At 43.8% G+C, this 20,775-nt stretch overlaps 1 pseudogene across 1 annotated transcript in view; it reads left to right on the plus strand.

Moving 5' to 3' along the window:
• Positions 1 to 20,679, plus strand: part of LOC148353151 (uncharacterized) — a 57,785-nt pseudogene extending 37,106 nt beyond the window's left edge. The window contains exons 12-13 of the transcript XR_015852774.1: positions 12,157 to 12,447; positions 20,401 to 20,679. The product of XR_015852774.1 is annotated as an uncharacterized LOC148353151 (transcript). The remainder of the gene's footprint in view (positions 1 to 12,156; positions 12,448 to 20,400) is intronic.
• Positions 20,680 to 20,775: the final 96 nt, after the last annotated feature.

Here is a 20,775-nt window from a genome sequence, read left to right on the forward strand (position 1 = left end):
CGCCACAAATGTTTACATCGTTTTTCTTATTCACACTTTCCTTTTGTCAAGCAATGATCATTATGTCAAATTCTCGAGCTCTTTTTCACCCAAAATGTAAATTAACTTCTCTTTTTCCATACAGAACATTTTGACTAGACAATCATAACAAAACATTCCAAGGAACTCTTTATCAACATTTTTTGCACAACTCTGGCAAATGACTTTTACCCAGCCTGTGACAATAATAAATGAATTCTAATCTCACTGGATCCTCTTTTCTCGTATTTGACAATTTTGAATGTGTGTCTCATTCATCACCTAAATTATATGATCAGCTCATCAGTAAGATCTGCAAAAGCCTGATGATAATCTGCCCGGTGGACTAATGGAAAACGAGCTTTTAAGATATGTTGTCCATCGAGCACTGTTGACTGGCTTCTCCCTGCTTTGTATTATTGTCATTGAATCGACACTCTATGGTTTGTTAGAGAAAGGCCTGTTTTGATCGTTCCAAACTGACAAAGACAACAGACTCTTGGGCTTGATTTTAACAATGCGTGAGAAAGCAAGACCAAGCACTGACACTACCTCAGCGATTTTCCGGTGATCAGGGCATTTTATTGACAACGTTTGAAGCACTATCCCGTGATAACAACACATCATATAGTCAGCCCCTAAAAAGCGGTGTCCCAAAAAGCAGTATTCTTGCAAATGTAACCAATGCTTTTAGCCCGAGGGAAGAAAAGCCACTTAACTAGTTTCAGGTTTGATGAGTGCTAAAAATTACCAAAAGACTAATTAATTACAAACACCAGAGTCAAAATAAATTTGAACAAAGGTCAGCAAAATAAATGCACAACGGACAAGACAATAAAATACATTTAACATAAATTAAAAAACAAGAACACTCGAACTTGGTTAAGGATGTTAAATGCAAAATTCTCAGTTTGGTTTTTGTTTAATAGCCCTGTTTTATTTCTATATCAGTGTAGTGATTGTTCATCTTGACTGATTTCGGTCAATGAACATATTATTAGTCGCAAAATGTATTTATATGCGCACCAACTGGTTTTAGGAATTAATCTAAATCTGTTTTCGTGTAAGAATTTCAAGCTTTACAATAATACACTTGACATTTTTGTGGTAATTCAAATAAATCACTAAAAGGTTCATCAAATAATCAAGGAAAACACTGTTCTGAAGTTCTTTAATTTGTGGGATCCCAAATCTATGGGTATAACTTGTTCCTCAACCTTCAACAGTCCACAGTCAAGATCAGAGGAATGATTTGATTTATTCTGTGATATTAATGTGGAGCTTTATGATAAATATTTGTCCCATTCTTGCTCTGGGTAGTCATCAAGATTTCCAATCGTCTAAAACAGCCAGGAATTTTCCTGGGAGGGAAAAAAACCCGGCCAAAATTTGTCTAATTTTAGGTTTTCCGTCCATTGTGAATCACACCGCCCTCAGATGGAGTCAAAACGAAGAAAAGAGAAGATTTGGTTCTTCAAAGTGATGTCTTGCTAACAATTGTTTTTGAAAATCTCAGGTCCTGGCTTTCAGCTACCCTGGCGTCTGAAAAAGGTTCTATAATGTCTATGATGTATTTTTTTCAATAATAAAAAAAAAAAAAAATCAATCAAATTTCAACTCTGTTACATATCTGTAGTAGTTTTGTAGTATTACAGTAGTCTTGCAATTGTTTCATGATTCTTGTATTTTTGTAGTACTACTGTAGTATTATTTTTTTAGTAATTTTGAACTACTTTTTTTGTATTTCCAAAGTTGAATTTTTTTGTATGTCTGTCGTATTTCTGTAGTATTTTGTAGTATTGCTGTAGTTGTATGTTTTCAGTATTTCTGTTGTGATACTTCTGTAGTAGTTTTTCTGTAGTAATATTTCTCTAGTAGTGTTTGTATTATGTGGTGGTATTTTTGTAGTATTTCTGAAGAAGTATGTTTTATGTATTTCCGAAGCAGATGTTTTAGTATTTCCATAGTAATATTTTTGTCGCGTTACTGAGTTGTATTTTTGTAGTATTTCTGGGCAATGAAGCTAATTGTAAAGAACTTTGGGAGGTCGTCAGTGACTTGAAAAGTCCTATAGAAATGCAGACGATTTACCAATAATTGAAACCTATGCTATGCACAAAATAAACTGTAATGACATATTTATATCAGTAGAGGATAGCATATTATTGATTTTTGCCCTTTATATCCTGCAGATAACACTGCACATTTTTTGTCCGAGCATTTTAAGCCATGATCTAAAGTGAACCACTCCATAAAATCAAATATTACCAAGATTACCTGGGGCCAAAAGCAGATTAAATTTGGCGACCCCCTATTATTTGATCTTTTGCATACCTTCAAGAACTTATTCTATGCTCTACTCAGGGGGTGGGCAACTTTTTGGAGTCTGGGGCCGCACTGGGTTCCAAAATTTGGCCAACGGGCTCATCCTGGAGATCCATCCAATTTTTTTCATTTATGAATAAATATATAAGCAAATGTTTCCATTGTAGTGGGTTTTACATAATTCACCCACGGAACCATTGTTTAGTTAGCCAGTTCCTAGGGGGACTCTTAATTCGGCCGGCTCGAGCCACTCTCGTGTTTGTTTTGTGATCGCAAGTTGAAATGTCATTAAAGCAATTTTCGTTGGCACCTTTGTTTGACACTCTGCCTACGACTCCCGTCTCTGCTCGCTACACCATGTTATATTTCTTTTGGAATGGATTAGTTTCATCGAATTGGTTTTAAAACGATCACAATTAAAGCAAAATCATTTATTAGGTCCTGGGTTTAAGCACTTCATTTGATATTTTCTTTTAAAGTATTAGTGTAGTTGTATTTTTTAATGTGTTTCTGGAGTCGGGTTTTTTCCCCTTTTTTTGTACTAAAACTGTTATTTCTGTAGTTTTTTTGTAGTATTTCTGCAGTGTGATTTCCATAGTGGTATTTTTTAAGTATTTCTGGAGCATTTTTGTTGCATTTCGACAGCATCCTTTTTGTTTCACACCTGTAGTATTTTTGTAGTATTAATCTAGTATTATTTTTGTTGTATTTCTATGGTAAATTTTGTTGAAATAGTTTTAGAATTCTAGTATTTTTGTAGTACTACTCTACTATTATTTGATTTTAGTTTTTTGAACTATTTATTTTGTATTTCCAAAGTGGATTTTTTTTGTATATCTGCCATATTTTTGTAGTATTTTGTCGAATTTCCATGGTAAAATTTTTGTCGTATCACTGTAGTTGTATGTTTTCAGTATTCCTGTTGTGATACTTCTGTAGTAGTATTTCTGTAGTAATATTCCCAGGGTTGGGTAGGGTTACTTTAACTTGATTACTTTCAATTACTTTTGGATTACTCCAATACCAAATATGCTAATGAAAGACAAAATAAACTAAATATGAATAAAATTACTACATTTTGTTCAGGCTTGGGGAGTAACGGAATACATGGAACGGCAAAAATGATGTTGGCAAAATGTTTGGATTTATTTTCATTTTGTTTCTGTCGCATTTTATGTTAGTTTTGCCGGAGATCAAAACCAGGAGAGAAAGCTTACCACGTGTTGTGAGTCATCATTTTATTCATATTTAGTTTCTTTTGTCTTTTATCAGCATATTTGGTATTGCAGTAATCCAAAAGTAATTGAAAGTAATCCAGTTAAAGTAACCCTACCCACCCTGAATATGTGTCTAGTAGTGTATTACGTGGTGGTACTTTTGTAGTATTTCTGAAGAAGTATGTTTTATGTATTTCCAAAGCAGATGTGTTAGTATTTCCATAGTGACATTTTTGTCGTGTTACTGAGTTGTATTTTTGTAATATTTCTGGGTAATATTTCAGTAGTGGTATTTTGTGTGATAGCATTACTGTAGTAGTATTTCTGTAGTATTTCTATCGTACATTTTTGCTTTTGAAAGCAAAACAATCTATGAGGGCCTGGTCCTCAAGCACTGTATTTGAAATTTAGTATTGTAGAATTTTTGTTGTATTTCTGTAGAAGTAAATTTTGTTGTAGATACAAAGTTAACCTGCTCTTGGAGGCCTCATAGTGGTTGCGGGGCCCCAAGCAACCTCTTAAGTCGCAGGTCCACTGACAGTGACAATATTGCCGCTTTGAAATTACTCAGAAGAATCACTTTCAACATTGTTTTGGGAAGAATATTTTTTTGAATAACCGGATCGGTTGTTTTCCTTTCCTCCTTCTTCTCTAGGACTCAATCTCCCACCATACATTTCTTGAGGTGCTTAAAGGGACAGCGTTACAAAAAACACAAACATATAGACACCAATATTACTAATTTATCGACTTCCAATGACAAAGTGTCTTAGATTTTACAGTTACTCTAAATTCTTGTTTTTAAACAATTCAAAATAATACAGGGTAACACAAACACGTATGCATGATATCCAGAGACTAAACTGTAATAACATTTGTTTGTCAGTAGAAACCAGTGTTGAGCCACTTTGTGCCATGGAGAAGGGGGGAAGGTATGTAAATAGATTGCTCTAAATGATATAAATGTCAACCTTAATAAACTAAATATCATGTAGTTCAATACATTATAATGAATTTTCACCGAGCCAACATATTTTTCCCCTTTACAGATTCAGATTCAGATTCAGATCTACTTTATTGTCATTCTAGTACACGTGTATACAGAACGAAATGTCGATACATCTGACCCGCCCAGTTTCCTTGAATGTACAGATATAAGTAAAAGTTGTATTGTATTATGGCTACGTATAGTATTTTACCATAGTGCCGATAGTGCAAGAGGAGTAGCTAACCAGATGTGCAAAATGGGCAGTCAGGTTAACAAGTCAGGTAAACAGTAACATTAACACTGTAACAATAACGCTGTAAGTACAATAGTGCAGAGAGCAATTGTGCAAGGAGTGGCAAGCTATAAAGAACTGCCACTAGTGCGAAAAGTCAAATTAGCAGCCGTTTAGATTTAGGTTAAACAACAAATTCTCCCAAACTACCAGCTAGCTTTGTGACGCAACTTATTTAACGACTCTTCAAATTAAAATGGTTTGTACACACAAGAATTACAAACAACTAGTATGTAGATAATAAATTATGTTTTATTCATAATATAAATATCAACGTCTTCATCCAACCTTTTTAAAGTATTTATCTCGATTTCGAGCTTCTATGGTTTGGATTATTTCTCTTGCAGTGAAAATGGACCACAACTGAAATTCAGGTGTCGCAATACCTGGGCAGGACAGTTTTACGTTTTACATCTTATCTCGCGTTTAAACTTAATGTTCGTGTTTTGTTTGTGACCACAAAGTCAGGTAAATGTTAAGTAACAATGAATTAGTTGCATAAAAAGGCAATGTTTTTTTAGGGCTTTACATTAGGTCGGGGCAGCTGCAGTTTCCCCTGTCTTCGGTAGTGGAAGAGTTCAAGGTGGCCAAGTGTAGTGCGGTCATGATGCTCAAAGATTCTAGCGACGAGATGGTTAGGGGCGCGGGCGTGATTACAAGATCGGGGCGTAAATGGGCAGCAGACAGCCAAGTACATCAGGCAGAAGGCAGGCTGAGGTTGAAAGATCTCATCGGGAATGCATGCGTAGGGCGTCAGGGATTAGGGTCTACTCATTTCCAGCAATGGTCAAAAGCTGATCCAAGGCAGAGGAGAGACATGGTGCAGGCCGAGGTCCGTCAACTGGAGGAGGAAGGCAGGTGGTCCGGGGCAGTGGAGCTTGGAGTCCAAGGAGCCTGGACGAAGTGGGACCCACCAAAGCGAAGGATCACCTGGCCAGAACTCTGGAGGTTGGAACCGTTCCGGATCTCTTTCTTGCTCCGGTCAGTGTACGATACTCTTCCAACACCAACCAACCTGTACAGGTGGGGGTTGAGGGAGGACCCAACGTGCAGGCTATGTGGTGGGAGAGGGACACTGGCGCATATTCTGTCAGGATGCCAGATTGCTCTTAGCCAGGGCAGATACCGCTGGCGCCATGACAAGGTCCTCGGTGCACTGGCTTACATCTTGGAGCAGGAAAGGCGGAAGAAGCACCAACCTCAACCCAGTCCAATACATTCCATCCAGTTCGTCAGGGAAGAGGAGAAACCAGTATCCTCCAAGAAGACCAAAAGAGCCTCCTGCAAACAGCACCAGCGTGGGAGATGAAGGTAGACCTGGGAAGGAAATTACACTTTCCCCAGGTAGTCCAAACTTCCTTGAGGCCCGACGTCGTGATTTGGTCAGAAGAGGCTAAAAATCATCCTGATTGAGCTAACTGTACCATAGGAAGAAGGATGCAGCAAAGCCCATGAAAGGAAAAACACCAAATATCAAGAGCTGGTCCAACAGTGCAGGGACAAGGGATGGCAGACCTGGCTATTGCCAGTGGAGGTCGGGTGCAGGGGCTTCCCAGCACAGTCTGTATGGGACACATTAACAGCTCTGGGAATAAGTGGAAGGGAGAGAAAGGCAGCTGCCAAAAGGGTGGGGGAAGCCGCGGAGAGAGCCTTTTGTTGTCTCTGGAGTAGGAGAAAGGAGTTTAGCTGGGGACCAGGAGAAGATGGGCAGTGACTGGCCATCACTGCCGGCCTGCCAACTCGAGGGCGTTGTGGTTAAGGGTCGAAACGCCCAGTGACTGTTGGACACCACTTGACAACATCTTCTCCTGGTTGAAGGCTACAGTCACTGTTCGAGTGACTGCAGAAGTCGCACTGATTAGAAGTATATGTAATAGTTTTGACGCTGGATCACCAGTGACTTCCAGGAAAGGCTGGATGGACACCAAGGAAGATTGGTGACGCTGGAAAGACAGATGACTTCCAGGAAAGACTGGCATGGGTGTGTGGGGCTAGCAACCCCACCCACAGTACTCGCAAGAGGGCACCAACCATTGCTACGAAAAGAAACAATGAGCAATACCCCAGAGTCTCCCGAGGGGGCGGGAGGATGAGAGACTCAAGAGGACAGATTCACTGGTAACGGCTACGGCAAGGACAAAGACGATGAGACGGCTTACCCAAACCACACTGACTGGGGACGTGTTTGAGGCAAAGTGCCACTGCGGGAAAATCTGTAAAAACGCAAAGGGACTTAAGATACACCAATCCAAGACCATCTGTGGGAAAGGGGTAAATCAGATGCAGCGCATAGTGGAGACACTCAGTGAGACGCAGGAAGATTCCAGTCAGGAAGCATCCCACAGTACAGGAGACCTCTCGGCATCTGCGATACTCCTCGACCATAGGGTCCCCCGTCACACGACCCCAGGCGCCCAACGCCCTAAAGAGAGAGTGAAGTGGCCTCCAGCAAACAACAACCTTGCATGGAACCAACTTGACCAGGACCTTGATAGAGTCCTAGAGGCCACTTTGGCAGGATCAGCAGAAAGGAAAATCAACAGCATGGCTGCTTGTGCTTACTCCATGGCCAAGGAGCGTTTTGGTACAGAGGATAAGAAAGGCAGCACTATAGCACCTGCAAAACATCCCAACAGAAGGGAAAAACCGATCAAGAAGTTGAGAAGGGAAATCAAGGCTCTCAACTCGCAGTACAAACATGCCAGTCCCTGAGAGAAGGAGGGCATAAAAGACTTGACCACTGGACTTCGAGGACAATTGTGCAGACTAAGAAGGGCAGAGAGGTCTCGGAGACTGAGAAAGGAAAAGGAGGTCAAACGTGCACAGTTCACTAAAAACCCGTACAAGTTCATCCAAACCTTGTTGGGGGAAGCAAGATCTGGGAGACTGACCAGCCATAAAGAAACGGTAGAAAGTTTCCTTAAAGAAAGTCACAGCGACACCTTTCGAAGCCAAGCCTTGGACATCCACCCAAGGATTGGAAGCAGCAAAACCCCGGAAGAGAAGCTCAACACTAAGGAGCCATCATGGAGAGAGTTCCAGGACGTTGTGAAAAAAGCCCGGTCATCATCTGCCCCAGGACCCAGCGGTATACCTTACAAAGTGTACAAGAGATGTCCATTACTTCTACGGAGGCTGTGGAAGCTACTGCGGAGAATTTGGATAAAGGGCGTAATTCCAACTTCCTGGAAGAGAGCGGATGGGTGCCTTGTGCCTAAGGAAAAGGACTCATCTGACCTAAGCCAATTCCGAACCATTTCTCTACTAAGTGTTGAATGTAAGATATTTTTCTCAGTCCTGGCACAGAGGCTGACAACGTACTTGGTCAAGAACAAATATATCGACACATCAATCCAGAAAAGTGGCATCCCAGGGTCTGGAGCACACAAGCATCATCAGCCAGTTGATCCGCGAGGCCAAAGAAAGTAAAGGAGACTTAACAGTCGTCTGGCTAGACTTGGCCAATGCATATGGGTCAATTACCCATGATCTCATCAACACTGCGATGGAGCATTACCATATCCCACAGCACACAAGGGGAATGATCACCTCCTACTTCAGTGGATTCATGTTTCGGTTCCAAACCACCCAGTTTACCACCTAGTGGCAAGACTTGGAGAAGGGGATCGTCACAGGGTGCACCATCTCCCCCATCCTGTTTGTTATGGGCATGAATCTACTCATCACTGCCGCGGTGAAGAAGACCAGAGGGCCGATGACGAGGTCTGGCATATGTCAACCTCCGTTGAGATGCTTTATGGACGACCTTACTATTACAACAATGACCCATGTGCAAGCAAGATGGATCCTGAAGGCACTGGACGAGATAGCAACCTGGGTTCGGATGAAATACAAGTCTAGAAAGTCAAGAAGCATGGTGATCAGGAGCGGGAAGGTCACAAGCAGGTTCCAACTTCGAATCCAAGGAGAAAACATACCATCAATCAAAGATTCCACCAAGCTTCACATCATTAGGGCTTTACATCAGGTCGGGGCAGCTGCAGTTTACCCTGTCTTCGGTAGTGGAAGAGTTCAAGGTGGCCAAGTGTAGGGCGGTCATGATGCTCAAAGATTCTAGCGACGAGATGGTTAGGGGCGCGGGCGTGATTACAAGATCGGGGCGTAAATGGGTAGCAGACAGCCAAGTACATCAGGCAGAAGGCAGGCTGAGGTTGAAAGATCTCATCGGAAATGCATGCGTAGGGCGTTCGGGATTAGGGTCTACTCATTTCCAGCAATGGTCAAAAGCTGATCCAAGGCAGAGGAGAGACATGGTGCAGGCCGAGGTCTGTCAACTGGAGGAGGAAGGCAGGTGGTCCGGGGCAGTGGAGCTTGGAGTCCAAGGAGCCTGGACGAAGTGGGACCCACCAAAGCGAAGGATCACCTGGCCAGAACTCTGGAGGTTGGAACCGTTCCGGATCTCTTTCTTGCTCCGGTCAGTGTACGATACTCTTTCAACACCAACCAACCTGTACAGGTGGGGGTTGAGGGAGGACCCAACGTGCAGGCTATGTGGTGGGAGAGGGACACTGGCGCATATTCTGGCAGGATGCCAGATTGCTCTTAGCCAGGGCAGATACCGCTGGCGCCATGACAAGGTGCACTGGCTTACATCTTGAGCAGGATAGGCGGAAGAAGCACCAACCTCAACCCAGTCCAATACATTCCATCCCGTTTGTCAGGGAAGGGGAGAAACCAGCATCCTCCAAGAAGACCAAAAAGAGCCTCCTGCAAACAGCACCAGCGTGGGAGAGGAAGGTAGACCTGGGAAGGAAATTACACTTTCCCCAGGTAGTCCAAACTTCCTTGAGGCCAGACGTCGTGATTTGGTCAGAAGAGGCTAAAAAAATCATCCTGATTGAGCTAACTGTACCATGGGAAGAAGGATGCAGCGAAGCCCATGAAAGGAAAAACACCAAATATCAAGAGCTGGTCCAACAGTGCAGGAACAAGGGATGGCAGACCTGGCTATTCCCAGTGGAGGTCGGGTGCAGGGGCTTCCCAGCACAGTCTGTATGGGACACATTAACAGCTCTGGGAATAAGTGGAAGGGAGAGAAATGCAGCTGCCAAAAGGGTGGGGGAAGCCGCGGAGAGAGCCTCTTGTTGGCTCTGGAGTAGGAGAGAGGAGTTTAGCTGGGGACCAGGGGAAGATGGGCAGTGACTGGCCATCACTGCCGGCCTGCCAACTCGAGGGCATTGTGGTTAAGGGTCGAAACGCCCAGTGACTGTTAGACACCACTTGACGACATCTTCTCCTGGTTGAAGGCTACAGTCACTGTTCGAGTGACTGCAGAAGTTGCACTGATTAGAAGTGTATGTAATAGTAGTATATATATATATATATATATATATATATATATATATATTGCTTTCATTCTGAAAATAAAACAAGTACTGCAAAATGCTACTATATTAGTAATACTATAATACAAAACATTCTACAGAAATACTACCAAAATAATACTTTGTAAATACAAATTGTACAAAAATACCACTACTGTAATGCTATAATACAAAAATACTACTACAGAAATATTACCCCAGAAATACTGCAAAACTCCAACTACAGTAATACTACTTAAATACTACCGTATTTTCCGCACTATAAGGCGCACCTAAAAGTCTTAATTTTTTCCAAAAGCTGACCATGCGCCTTATAACACAGTGCACCTTATATATGGCTCAATATTAGATTCGCAAGGTCTTGCAACTTACTCAACAGCCGCCGACTCGATTTTACCCCGAACGTGGTGTAGTCCGCGGTGTATGCTGGGATTTATATACCGGCGTTTCATTGGCTAACCAATGTGTCAATCATCATTCGAATCAATCACTATTGGCTGAAGTTATTCGGAGCCTCGGATTGGCTAGATGGCCAAAACAAACCCTGCAATTGGCCGAGTTTAGCAATGGCGTAGCAAGTCTGCGGTGTATGCTGGGATTTATATACCGGCGTTTCATTGGCTAACCAATGTGTCAATCATCATTTCAATCGATCACTATTGGCTGAAGTTATTCGGAGCTTCGGATTGGCTAGATGGCCAAAACAAACCCTGCAATCGGCCGAGTTTAGCAATGGCATAGCAAGTCCGCGGTGTATGGTGGGATTTATATACCGGCGTTTCATTGGCTAACCAATGTGTCAATCATCATTTGAATCGATCACTATTGGCTGAAGTTATTCGGAGCCTCGGATTGGCTAGATGGCCAAAACAAACCCTGCAATCGGCCGAGTTTAGCAATGGCGTAGCAAGCTTGCTACAGTACACCATAAAGAAACATGTTTCATTAGTCTGTATCTGTAGATATTCTACTCTCCTGGATTTACTTCACTCACGGTTGTACGAAGACCATGATTGCGTATCATTATTGAACGTGAGAACTTAGGTGAGTTATGCGGCTTTATATTTTCCCGGTATCTTGTTTTAGAACGATCTTGATGTTGCTGTGATGAGTTGAGTGAATTAAACTCAATTCCAAGTGTTTATTGTCATATGCACAGTAAAGTTGTGAGCGAAAAAGAAAATAGAAACATAGAAATGTTTGGCATTTCTTGAATCCCAAGACTTCAACCTTCCGAATGATATTTTTGAAATGACGCATTTAAGTGACATCGTACGGACACCGCATCCGCACGTGTCTACGACACGTATTCGCTTCTTTGCAAGCTTTGAGAATGTTAAGGGGGTAATCAGTTGGACTGAATCATCTGACTGTTTTGTCGACGTTCCCATTGTAGCGCCTTATAATCCGGTGCGCCTTATCTATGGAAGATATAGGACCAAAAACAATTTTTTGGGGGTGCGCCCTATAACCCGGTGCGCCCTATAGTGCGGAAAATACGGTACATATATATACTGGAAAAAAAACTACAATCGAAATACGACTGCAGAAAAACGTCAAAATTATAACTGCTTAATACTCCAAAACTAAACATCCAACGAGCTTCTTAAAACAGGGAGCCAATATATTATCTTGCTTTAATTGTGAGTGTAGAACTATACTATTGAAAAACAAATTTAAAGAATTATCACATGTATATTGAATATATCTATTCATGAACAAAATAAATTAGTTAAGTCTCCAGAACTGGCCCCTCAGCCACATGTTTGGAACCCAATGTGGCTCCCAACTACAAAATGTTGCACACCCATGTCATAGAGACTTGAGGGATGTCTAAAACCAAAGTTAGAAGGCAGAAAACGATGTTTTTGGCAAATGAAGAATTGAAGATAAGGATTCAAGACTAAAAGGTATCTAACTCTAGTCTACCCTTATTTGTAAGTGTGATTTCTCCCTCACTTCTTTTCCCAGTTTGTGCTCGGAGTCCAAACTATGCACTCAAAGGTCAAGTCATAAACTTGGTGCTGTCCATTTTCGGACAACCTGATGGAATTCTCTGGACTCGCGACAGCAAGAAAGTGGTTTTGTTTGACGGCATGGAGGAATTTGTCTTCCCCCCGTATGAGAAGAGGCTCACCTTGGACTGGGCCTCCGCTGAACTGGCCATCAAAGACGCCGCGTACGAAGACAGTGGAGAGTACGAACTGGAAGTGGACGTGTACAAGCAAGTGCATCGATCAAAGTATAAATGAGAGGTTATCGGTCAGTTTACCACATGTTTAAAAACAAATAACAAGCATGGTACAGTGGTACCCCCTTATAAGAGCTTTGTTCATTCCAGGATCGTGCTAGTGTAAGGAGCAAATTTTCCCCATGTGACATTTAAAAACAAATTGGCCTGTTCCATCCATCCATCCATTGTCTTCCGCTTATCCGAGGTCGGTTCGCGGGGGCAGCAGCGTTAAAAGGGAAGCCCAGACGTCCCTATCCCCAGCCACTTCCTCCAGCTCATCCGACGGGACCCCGAGGCGTTCCCAAGCCAGCCGAGAGACATAGTCTCTCCAACGTGTCCTGGGCCGCCCCCGGGGCCTCCTGCCGGTGGGACATGCCCGGAACACCTCCCGAGGGAGGCGTCCAGGAGGCATCCTTATTAGATGCCCGAGCCACCTCAACTGGCTCCTCTCAACGCGGAGGAGCAGTGGCTCTACTCCGAGTCCCTCCCGGATGACTGAGCTTCTCACCCTATCTCTAAGGGAGAACCCAGCCACCCTGCGGAGGAAACTCATTTCGGCCGCTTGTATCCGGGATCGAGTTCTTTCGGTCATGACCCAAAGTTCATGACCATAGGTGAGGGTAGGAACGTAGATCGACTGGTAGATCGAGAGCTTTGCCTTTCGGCTCAGCTCCCTCTTCACCACGACAGACCGGTACAGGGTTCGAATGACGGCAGACGCTGCACCGACCCGTCTGTCGATCTCCCGTTCCATTCTACCCTCACTCGTGAACAAGACCCCAAGATACTTGAACTCCTCCACTTGGGGCAAGACCTCCTCCCCGACACGGAGGGAGCATACCACCCTTTTCCGACTGAGAACCATGGCCTCGGACTTGGAGGTGCTGATCCCCATCCCGGCCGCTTCACACTCGGTTGCGAATCGCTCCAGCGAGAGCTGAAGATCACGGGCTGAGGAAGCCAACAGCACCACGTCATCTGCAAAAAGCGGTGACGCAATGCTGAGGCCCCCAAACCGGACTCCATCCCCGCCAAGGCTGCGCCTAGAAATTCGGTCCATAAAAGTTATGAACAGAATCGGTGACAAAGGGCAGCCTTGGCGGAGCCCAACCCTCACCGGGAACGAATCCGACTTATTGCCGGCAATGCGGACCAGACTCTGGCACCGGGCATACAGGGACCGCACAGCCCGGATAAGACTATGCGGTACCCCATACTCCCGAAGCACCCCCCACAGGGCCTCCCGAGGAACACGGTCGAATGCCTTCTCCAAGTCCACAAAACACATGTAGACCGGACAGGCAAACTCCCATGCACCCTCAAAGACCCTGAAGAGTGTATAGAGCTGGTCCAGTGTTCCACGGCCAGGACGAAAACCACTTTGTTCCTCCTGAATCCGAGATTCGACTTCCTGGCGGACCCTCCTCTCCAGTACCCCTGAATAGACCTTACCAGGGAGGCCGAGAAGTGTGATTCCCCTGTAGTTGGAACACACTCTCCGGTCCCCCTTCTTAAAGACGGGAACCACCACCCCAGTCTGCCAGTCCAGAGGCACTGTCCCCGATGTCCACGCGATGTTGCAGAGGCGCGTCAACCATGACACGCCCACAACATCCAGAGCCTTAATGAAGTCTGGGCGGATCTCATCGACCCCCGGGGCCCTGCCACCGAGGAGTTTTTTGACAACCTCGGTGACTTCAACCCCAGTGATACGAGAGCCCAACCCAGAGTCCTCAGGCTCTGCTTCCCCAGAGGAAGACGTGCCGGTGGAATTGAGGAGGTCTTCGAAGTACTCCGCACACCGATTCACAACGTCCCGGGTCGAGGTCAGCAGCGCCCCATCGGCACTATACACAGTGTCGATGGCACACCGCTTCCTCCCCCTAAGACGTCGGATGGTGGACCAGAATTTCCTCGAAGCCGTTCGGAAGTCGGCTTCCATGGCCTCGCCAAACTCCTTCCATGCCCGAGTTTTTGCCTCGGCAACCGTCAAAGCCGCATTCCGCTTAGCCAGCCGATACCTGCCAGCTGCTTCCAGAGTCCCACAGGCCAGGAAGGCCCGATAAGACTCCTTCTTCAGCTTGACGGCATCCCTCACCGCCGGTGACCACCAACGGGTCTGAGGGTTGCCACCGCGGCAGGCACCGACTACCTTGCGGCCACAGCTCCGATCAGCCGCCTCGACAATGGAGGCGCGGAACATGGTCCACTCGGACTCAATGTCCCCCGCCTCCCTCGGGACATGGGCGAAGTTCTGCCGGAGGTGTGAATTGAAACTTCTTCTGACAGGATATTCTGCCAGCCGTTCCCAACAGACCCTCACAACACGCTTGGGTCTGCCGGGTCGGGCCGGCATCTTCCCCCACCATCGAAGCCAACTCACCACCAGGTGGTGATCAGTTGACAGCTCCGCCCCTCTCTTCAACCGAGTGTCCAGAACATGCGGCCGCAGGTCCGACGAAACGATGACAAAGTCGATCATCGAACTACGGCCTAGGGTGTCCTGGTGCCAAGTGCACATATGGACACCCTTATGTCTGAAAATGGTGTTCATTATGGACAGACCATGACGAGCACAGAAGTCCAATAACGAAACACCACTTGGGTTCAGGTCAGGGGGGCCGTTCTTCCCAATCACGCCCTTCCAGGTCTCACTGTCATTGCCCACGTGAGCGTTGAAGTCTCCCAGCAGTACGAGGGAGTCCCCAGGGGGCGCGCTCTCAAGCACACCCTCTAAGGACCCCAAGAAGGGTGGGTACTCCGAACTGCTATTTGGTGCATAAGCACAAACAACAGTCAGGACCCGTCCCCCCACCCAAAGGCGGAGGGAGGCTACCCTCTCGTCTACCGGGGTGAACCCAAACGTACAGGCGCCGAGCCGTGGAGCAATTAATATGCCCACACCGGCTCTGCGCCTCTCACCACGGGCAACTCCAGAGTGGAAGAGAGTCCAACCCCTCTCGAGAGGACTGGTACCAGAGCCCAAGCCGTGCGTAGAGGTGAGTCCGACTATATCTAGTCGGAATTTCTCAACCTCACGCACCAACTCGGGCTCCTTCCCTGCCAGAGAGGTAACGTTCCATGTCCCAAAAGCCAGTTTCTGTAGCCGGGGATCGTCGCGCCAAGGACCCCTCCCTTGGCTGCTACCCAGCTCTCTGCGCACCCGACCCCTTTGGCCCCTCCTACAGGTGGTGAGCCCATGGGAAGAGGGTCCCACGTCGTCCCTTCGGGCTGTGCCCGGCCGGCCCCCGTGGGCCCCGTGGCCTGTTCCCGACTTCCCAAAAGCATCAACGTTATGCAAAAGGCTCTGAAACATATTTTCCTGATCCTCAAAATCACATTAAATCGGTAATTAAAGATACAAAGAATACTGTATTATGATAAATAAGATGATATTACCGAGTTTATTATGAGCACTTAAACCGGAGGCAATCGTCTTAATGAAGTTTTGCGTATAGAGGAACTGGATGGGTAAGGGTTTGGAGGGACGTTTGCAATGAAGAGTGACAGCGATCGCATACCCGTCAACCTGTACGTGTTCCTTTTTTTAACATTAAACAAAAAATTCAAAAAGTTAAATGGGGGAAGAATCTAGAACTATTTATAGGAATCACATCATTAAATTCACATATACTGTCAGATTGTTGAGAAGTAATCCTATGGTCTTTAGCGTTACTCGTTGTGGCAATTTTGTATTGGTCTTCTGAAGCTCCAGTATGTTTTAATATTTTTGTACATGCAAAAAACTTCCTGCTAAAGACTATATGCTAACGACTACATGCTAAAGACTAAATGCAGCTTCAGGCTTATAGTTACATGCCAACAGCTCCAGCTCCAGCCCCAACTCTCAAAATTGCCGAGGGAATTGTCTATTTTTGAAGTTTTGTGTATGGAGGAAGTGGATGCGTCAGGGTTTGGTGGTACATTGCAAGGAAGAGTGACAGGGATCGTATACCCGTCAACTTGTACTTGTTCCTTTTTTAACATTTCAAATTGTTTTAAAAAGTTATATGGGGGGAAAATCTAGAAATATTTATGGGAATCACATGATTAAATTCACATATACTGTCACATTGTTGAGAAGTAATCATATTGTCTTCAGCATTACTCGTTGTGGCACTTTTGCATTGGTTTTCTGAAGCTCCGATGTTTTAATATTTTTACATGCTAAAAACTTCATGTAAAAGACTATATGCTATCGACTACTTGTTGAATACTTCATGCTAAGGACTACATGCTAAAGACTACTCGCAGCTTCAAGCTTATAGTTACATGCTAACAACTGCCAGCTCCAGCCCCAACTCTCGCAATTGCCGAGGGAATTGTCTATTAATGAAGTTTTATGTTTGGAGGAAGTGGATGGATTAGGGTTAAGTGGGACGTTTGCAAGGAAGAGTGATAGAGCTCGCATACCATTCAACCTCTACGTGTTCCTTTTTTAAAAAATTCAGATTATAACAATTTTCATATGGGAAACAAAAATCAGGCATGAAAATATCTCAACTTTAGGGGGACCCCTGGAAGATCCAAGGAGAAAATGTTTTGAGTTTTTCCAAAGTGAACTGGGCGTTTGATGTGGTGCGTTTGAATATTTTTGTGTGAAACACTTATGATTTTACGTCATTTTCGCGCTATTTTTTCACGATACCAGAGACAAATTTTAAAGAAAAGAAAAAAACAAAATTTCATCCGGAAGATATAAATGCAAAAAAAAGCACCACGAAGGGAACAACTCTGATGTATCTGATGATGAATTTGACTTTGAAAGACATTAAGTAAATACATTAAAAGCTTTATGGCGCTATTGTGTTCATAGTTGTCGTCCACAAATTATTTCAATCATGGGTGGATGTAATTATTAATGTTTGTCATTTTCAATGATTAGTTTGAGCTGAGATAAAGTCAAACTAAAGTTTTGTACCGATTTTTTTTATCTATTATACACAAGAAAATACAATAATTCCTCCACATCCGTCTCACCTTGTTAAAGTCCTTTCCAATTTTCATGCCTAAAAAATAATTCGGATCGTATAGGTCACCCTTAACAGCTGATGTCATCATAAATGGCAAAAAAAAAAAATTCTCAAGGTTCTACTTAGTCAGTCTTGCTTTGAGTGAATAGGTGCCGTGTTGTTTTTCTCAAGTTTATTACTACTTAACAAGTAGGAATTGCAATATTTAAAAATTGGAGCAATTTGTGGAGCTTGACTGGTATGAGAACAGATAGATAGATAGATAGATAGATAGATACTTTATTCATCCCCGTAGGGAAATTCACACTTCCAGCAGTCTACCCCGTTGTTTATTAACAGATGAACATGATGCCCTAGGGGTGCTTGTAGCGGAGCGGATGACGTCACGCCAGTCCAAAAGTTCGACATTCTTGCGGCAGATGGAAAACTTTTCTTTGTGAAAATCCAGGGATACACCACCTCGTGTTAGCAAGTCCGCCTCTTCTCCGATTCCCCCCGGCTTTCGTGTCTCTGTTTAGCGGCGTTAAAGCCGGATTGCTCCGGGTAGCTCCGGGTGGCTACACGTTAGCGTCCGGAATGCTAAACGTGAGCCACGTTTCCGCAAAACACAGCAACTGCGCTCCCTGTGCGCTTCGATGTTTTCCACCCGCACTTGATGATCTTATTTGGTCGTGAATTCGCATTTACCATGATTACGGATGGTACCAAAGACTTATAACGCCGCTAGCCGCTTCGCTAGCTCCGGCTCTCCTTCCACGATAGGCCCCTTCATCACGCCGGCACGAGAATTCTTCAGGGCAAGGAGTTGAAATTCCTTGAATACACGCATTTATTGTGCGCTAAAACCAATGTCCATAGGATAGAAGTAATCCATAGTGTAGTTGTCAAAACGGGAAGAAAAAACACCGAAGATAGGAGCAGACAATAAAACAATTGGGCAGCTGCTGGAAAAGGGACCCGCTCGTGGCAGCGCCACAATGAAAGGAGACTCTTGATGATATGTGAGCACTTACTGTACACTTATGGTACACTTACTGTACACTTAAAATTAAAGTTCATGATTTATGGAACCCTTGGTCATCGGGGCATTACTTCCTGTGGTGTATCTTGGGTAAGTACCGCCTTGCATCTCCCATCCCTCTCTAAGCTGTTTTTGGGTAGGGGTTTGCTCCCCCACATGAAACAGTACTGTTTTTTATGGTTACCAGTAGATAAACTGATAAATGGACTGCATTTGTATAGCGCTTTTATTCAGTCACTGAAGACCTCCAAAGCGCTTCACACTGTAGTTTACACTTTACCCATTCACACACAGACTCACACACCGATAGCCAGAGGCAGCCATGCAAGGCACCTACCTGCCTATAGGGGTTATTAGGGATTAGATGGAAAAGCGTCTTAATCTGACCCAGATACACAGGTTCCCAGGGATCCTTGAAAAGTATTAAAAGGCATTAAATTCATTATCCCAAAAATAAGGATTTAATTGGCATTAAAATGTCCTAAATTCAATTTTCAAAAGTCTTGAAAATGTGGCGACATTAAAATATTTTGATTTATTTGAACTAAGAAGATTTGGTGACATTTATCTGTTCCCATTTTTTTTTTATAACTCACCGATTTACTTTATTTGCAACTTTGCGTGTTTTGTTTTTTTCCATTCGTTTTTTGGTCAACTTGGTCTTAAATTTGATTTTAAAAGTCCTAAAAAAAACATAACTTCCCCTTAAGCTTTAGAAACCAGCAACTTCATCATCTAGTTGCTGTCTTTTTCTGGTGTGAAGCAGACATCATTTCGCTCTTCAAAAATGATCTAGCGGTGTGCGTGTGACAATACGATACTAAATTCGAAATCACTGTGGAAAAACTCTTTCGTTCTGAAATTTAGAGTCGGCCTGTTTTGTTCATTTTACATCGCACAATTGGGATTGCGTCCCTTGCGGCTTTCAAATTTTTCTTGAAAGAAAAACTCAATGAAAAATGAAAACCCAGAGGCTTTTTCGCTGGGGGTTCTCAACTGGTCTGATTTCAGGACCCATCGTTGCACCCTAATGACAAGCTGTGACCAAATTCAAGAAAAAAGAAATCCTCTTCTCAAATTTAAAGTTTAAAGCAGAGATCATAGATTTTTGTCACCTTTTCAATAAAAAATAAAATAAAAATAACCAGCAAAACCAAAACGACTTTAAGCACCGTAAATACTCGCATATAAGCCTACATCGCATATAAGCGACACCCTAAAACAGCTTTAAAATCGCCACATACTAAAAGAAATGAAAATGTTAATTAAAGTATGTACTTAAACATCCATAACCATTTAATTATGTCATTAATAATATGAATACACTGGTGAAAAGCTAAAAATGTAATCGTTGTTGTCACTGTTTTCCACCTTTCCCTTTTTACGAACTTGGGACTTTCCTGGGACCCATTATGATGGGCAGAAAAAGGAAATAAAACCAACAAAATCACAATAAAATGAGATGTGGTCCCTCTCAAACACAATCGGGACGACACCAATTGACTTAACAGCAAGCAGAGATTAAGCAGGGCTACTGTTAGGTAATGTAATCGACCATCTGTTTTTTTTTTCTTTCTTTTCCTTAGCATTATTTTGCCAAGGCAAATACTAAAAAAACAGGTCCGTGACTCAGTTTTGGGTCCTTGTCCACCAGTTGAGAAACTCTGCTGCTTTATGTTTCATATATTTTTGTATCTATTTTCAAATCATTTATGCATTTTTTTGCCTGTAGCAGTTTGCATGGGTTAAACTGGGCGAGCCCATGCTGGGATTGAGCAGTCACAAGCGGTCTCCAGTGGTAGCTTCTGGGACTGCTCGCGAACTCTATTTTCAGTTGTGTCGCGGGCAAAATTGTTGTTGCCAACCGAACTCGCATACCGAAAATCTCGTGTGTAGGGTTGCTCATATAAAGTGGTACCACTGTATTTTGAGTTCGGTTTCATCTTATTATATAAGTTGCTTGCTTTATTTCATGTATTTGCTTCCAGACAAAGTACCCAAACCCAGCATCACTTGTGAAATGTCCGACGCTAACCACGCAACGCTGATGTGCTCAACTTCATCCAAACATCCCCGTTTAGTAAAGTTCAATTGGATCTCGGCTGGAAAAGAAATCTGGGCAGCCAGGTCCCAATTTAGCGATAAGCCTCAGGGACGAACGTGACGATCGGGTTTACCGCTGCGAAGTGAGCAACCCTTTGACCAATCAAACGACTGCATTTACTGCTAAAGACTGCTTCCTTGGTATTTAACACCTGATTTATTCACATTAAACATCATTTGAGTGCTGCTTTAAAGATTCACAAAAGAGTTGTGCGGATTTCTTTGCAGACAAAAAATCTGCTGCTCTACTCGCCATCATC

Source organism: Urocampus carinirostris, chromosome 14 (assembly GCF_059441175.1).
Source record: "Urocampus carinirostris isolate Australia breed hairy pipefish chromosome 14, RoL_Ucar_1.0, whole genome shotgun sequence".
Lineage (NCBI taxonomy): Eukaryota > Metazoa > Chordata > Actinopteri > Syngnathiformes > Syngnathidae > Urocampus > Urocampus carinirostris.